At 42.4% G+C, this 5,037-nt stretch overlaps 1 protein-coding gene across 2 annotated transcripts in view; it reads left to right on the plus strand.

Moving 5' to 3' along the window:
* The window catches only part of atad2b (ATPase family AAA domain containing 2B), a 72,554-nt gene that overhangs the window by 8,622 nt on the left and 58,895 nt on the right, over window positions 1–5,037 (plus strand). The gene's annotated exons all lie outside the window — the stretch shown is intronic.

Here is a 5,037-nt window from a genome sequence, read left to right on the forward strand (position 1 = left end):
TCAGTGAATCTGAGTGAATGGGGAAGACTATTCCACAATGTTGGGGCTAAAACAGCAGAAGGATGGTCATGTTTACTTTTACAGTTAGCATGGGGAACGGATAAAAGTCCTAGATTGGAGGAGCAAAGTGGCCGAGGAGTGGAATGAGGGAACAAGGAGATCTGAAATGTAACTGGGGGCAAAGTCATGAAGTGCCTTGTGTAGTAATTGTAAGATCTGTAATCTTATAGTTGATTCTGAATTTTACAGGAAGCCAATGAAGGGATGCGAGAACAGGAATAATGTGGGACCGACGGCTGGTTCTGGTTAAAAGTCTGGCGGCTGCATTTTGTACTAACTGTAAACGATTTAACGAAGCTTGACTGAGGCACGTGTAGAGGGAGTTACAGTAATCTAGACGGGAGAAAATGAAGCTGTGAATTAATTGTTCAAGATCACTGGAGGACAGGAATCTTTTGATTTTAGGTTTATACATCATATAAATGGCTTTATTCGTAGCCTGCAGGAAACAGGGACTGGACCAGTTTTTGTAACATGAAGGTCAAATGTCATATTACCGGGTCGGAAGATGATACCCAGATTCTTAGCAGTGGTTTTGATATTATTGCGTAGTGGTCCAATAAACTGATCAATTGCAGTGGACAAATTGTCAGGGCCAAATAAATGATTTCAGTTTTGTCAGGGATTTAAGGTGGAGAAAGTTAAGAGACATCCAGTCTTTGGATGGCAGCCTAAACACATTGGAGAGAGGACAATTGGAATTCAGGTTATTGGGTTTCGCAGGTATGGTATGGGCAGCTACAGTAAGTACTGAGAGTAAAAAAGGAAAAACTATGCAATGTGGAACGCAGCGTCTGGTGGTTGTTGGAATATCTGCAGACGCTGCTCAGGGCTAAAAACTATCATGCCATCTTGTCTGCGTTGTCTAGGAGGTAGAAAGTGTCCTCTATTCAGATTTAATTTAAAATTCTCCTAAAAAGACAATGCAGTTGATCATCAAACCTCTGCAGTAAACGCACAGTACTATTTTTAGATATTATTAATAGATATAATAGAACAACATGAGGTTTCTATTGGCAAAAGTAAATATAGGGCATATGTACTTTGCATATGTTGCAGGAAAGGGTCGGGTAAATATATGTGTCGGTTTAACTGTGTGTGCTTGTGTGCTGGAGGTCAGTACCTGCTTGATCCCAAACAAGACAATATCTTCCTGTTGTGTAATCAGCCTCAGGTGGTACAGACATAACTAACATCCCCTCACCCCAAAACACACACACACACAAAGAGTTTAGATGGGAGCGATATAGCTCGGAGTGGTGCAGCAACTCCCCCGGAGCAGCAGCCCAGTTCACAGTCAGGTTAATTGTGGGTGGCGAAGCAGTGGCAGTGCGAAGCTAAGAGAGGAGTTTATTTGCAGATTAAATTACCTGTTGGGAAGCAGCAGAGGGAGGACAAAGGTGGAGGGTGGAGGCACACACTCACTGCTCTGGCCCTTCTCTCTTATGGTGTAATGGACCAAGAAGACTTCCAGAACAGGTTGGAATATTTATAACAGAGGCACACAGGAACTGATACCTATAGCTAATGTTCAGCACCATAGTGTCATATCTGGACGTGTTTGCCATCGAAGTCAGGTGATGTAGTAGAAAGAGTAAGAAAGTCTGCATATGGGGGTGGTGGGGTGGATGGAAAGCTCAAATGAACACAGGACTTTAACCCTGGGGACTACTGTTAGTGTACTTAAAAAATACTTAAAGGTCCAGTGTGTAACATTTCTATTGTCAGAAATGGAACATAATATTCATAGGTATGTTTTAATTAGTGTATTATCACCTGAATATAAGAATTGTGTGTTCGCCCCCTTGTTCATTACAAGGGGGCGGTTGTGGCTCAGAGGCAGAGCGGGTCGTCCCCCATGCGGAAGGTTGTTGGTTCGATCCCCGGTCCTGCCACGTGTCGAAGTATCCTTGAGCAAGATACTGAACCCTAAATTGCTCCTGATGCATAGCATCGGTGTGTGAATGTGTATGAAAGGGTGAATGTGGCACGTAGTGTAAAAAGCGCTTTGAGTGGTCGTACAGGTCCATTTACCATTTACCATCTGGAGTTGTAACAAAAGTAATTTCCCCCTGGGATTATTAAAGTATTTCTGATTCTGATTCTGATACACAAAAAAACAAGAAACAAAAAGCAAAACAAACAAACAAGCAAAGAAAAAACAACAACAAAAACACAGGGCATGTTTAAAAAGAATAATTAAATACACTGCTGCATCACTAGCATTAACATTTTAGTACAAATTCTAAACAATTAGAGGTGGATGGCACTCTATGAACTTCCTTGCCTTAGCATTCGCTGCCCAATAATAATTCAGGAAATATGGTAATCCTAACCCTCCCATTTCTCCTGGTTTATGTAAATTAGTTTTTGAAATTCTATGAGCTTTAAAGCCCCAAATAAAAAGGCATAACTATAGAATCCAAAGATTTGAAAAAAAAGAACGTGCCAAAAAAATGGGTACATTTTGAAAGAGATACAAGAACCTCGGCAGGGAGACCATTTTGATGCCATTTATTCGACACACCATAAAAAGAAAGAAAGAAAGAAGGGTCCTCCATTTTTCAATGTCCCTTCTCAGTTTTTCCACTTTCTCAAGGAAATTCAACTTAAAAATTAGCTTAGGTGTAATGAGAACGGCACTGATCTTTCTTGATTTGTGAGGATGGAGGAAGATGGATGGGCATAAAGTATTGTAATCCACAAAACAAACTGACTACCAAACCCAAATTCCTCCAATACTTTCACCATGTAGGCCCATTCCACTTCCATATCCTGGATAGGATGGTATTATGTTCATATTTTAGTTTAAGAATATTTTGTAAGGTGGGAGGGCTGGAGGAAGTCCTGTAGGCAAGTCAATTTCTAACAGCCGTTTTCGCCTTTCCTTTTTCAGTGAAGATTCAAAACCCTTCTCTCATTTCTAACTTCCCCGTCCTGTTTTCTTTGGCAATCTGTTTATGTTTGTTCAAAATACCGGTTCGCCTCTTAGTCCAGGCAAGAGTGCAACAGTTAATAGTTTTATTTCAGAGTCATCATTGTAACATTAGTTTACAGACGCATATGCGTCAACCTCACCATTCAAATACATCCGTCCACATGCAACCCTCATATCCCCAGAGAACCGCTAACACTCAGTCCAATCGAACGCAAACAGCCACTATCTACCCACTCTAAAGAACTCATCACAGTACAATTCACCTTCCCATTCCCCTCGTACCGCGACATAATTCGTTCAATGTTTCCAGACGGCAGGTCAGAGCCAGACGGTTACACGCCTCTGATACTTGACCCAGCCCTGGGACTCAGCAGCAACGGATTCTACACTTATCATATTACATTCGCATCCCAAGCCGCCGGTTGCCTGCCTCGTTACAGAAATTCAAACAATCGGCACCAGCCTCTGACGCAGTTCAGACTCCGGTCCCACCATCTTCAGCCACTAATTTCTACTTTCTTTTGCTCGATAGCTTCCTCCCGTTTCCCGTTCCATTGTTAAGATCATCGTAACCACACGAAATCGGTTTCGTCACATCGGCAAATCCTGTCCAAACCAGGAATTTCCCCAGAGCCATACTCAAGGGCGTTTACTTGCATCCGAGCCACATTCACTGCTTCCAGGCAGGGAACCCCAGATAGCGGCACTAAACCCTGCAGATGGTCTTCTCGAACATATCTCACATACATCTGTGACGACCTAAATGATATCAAAAACGGCATGCTTACGAGTCGATTCAAAGTCTCTTTGGGGGCTCTCTACGAGAGATACGAAGAGACAGCTCCCACACTCAGAGTCTCACAACCCACTCGGTTCCCTTTTACCACTGTGCATAACCCCTCCATCCATTCATCCATCCACCAACAAACCTTCATCCCTCGACCTTCATCCTTTCTTCCCCTCATCCCTCAATTCATTCCACAACCCTTGACCTCTACCCCTCACCCCTTCATCCCTCATCGCCCTGCAGTCATCTCATTTCCGTTCAAACTTACCTAAGCACACCCCCTACCGTTCACTCCCTACTTGACTCATTTTCCACATCCCCCAGAGAGTTAAGAGCCAAGAGAGTGTGAATAACGTTGTGCCAGGAGTTTTGTCACCTGGACATTGCGCATCATCAAATTGCATCAGGTTACAGTCACAGGTGAACGAATGAGGTGACAGGAAGTGACTTGTCACAATAAAAGTCCAGTTAACCACAGCAAATGAACGAGTCCTAAGTGATACACCTTCAGCTTGTATTCAGTACAAACACAACATTTTATTCTTCATAAAATATTGAATATTCAACCAAACTTCTGCTGAGTTATCAGCAGAGCGCTGGTTGTTTTTCCTTTAACTTGCCCACTCCAAATAAAACAGTCCTCCTTGAGCTGAAATTGCTCTGCTGCCAATTGGGAATTGGATGGAAATCAAGCTTTTCTGAGGTTGAACACTATTTAACAAGTTGAATGTGATTGCCACTCCACACTTCTGTGCGCAGAAATTTGTTTTCAGAGGTTTACTAGCTCTCAGATTTGAAAAGGGAGCAAGAAGAGAAAAAATAAAATTGCCACACACTGCACACAGTCTTTGGAGAACAGGGTCACTTTTTATCTGGAAGGTATGCTGATCGAAGAGGGAGATAGTTCTGGGATACAAGTTTCATAGCTGCTGGCAATCTGCTCTGTCCAGCCTTGTAAAATAAAAACACTGTCACTCTAAATGCAAGCCATCCCCTAAACCTTTTCCAGGTCATTTCTAAAAACAAGATGTTTAGTACATAAATATGTCTATATGAGCCAAAGAACCAGCTGCTAGTCTATATCTTGTCAGATCAACTTCTGCAATAGTATTCAAGTCTGGACACATCCAAACTACTGAATCTCTTATTATTAGTTGTAGCTATAACATGAAGTATGATTCTAATCTGCATTGCGTGTGTTTGGTTTGTCCCTTCTATGCTATGTCTAAAGGCCTCTGCACACCAACCCGAC

This window comes from Morone saxatilis, unplaced genomic scaffold (assembly GCF_004916995.1).
Source record: "Morone saxatilis isolate NCDOM2014 unplaced genomic scaffold, NCSU_SB_2.0 Contig7, whole genome shotgun sequence".
In the NCBI taxonomy this organism is placed as follows: domain Eukaryota; kingdom Metazoa; phylum Chordata; class Actinopteri; family Moronidae; genus Morone; species Morone saxatilis.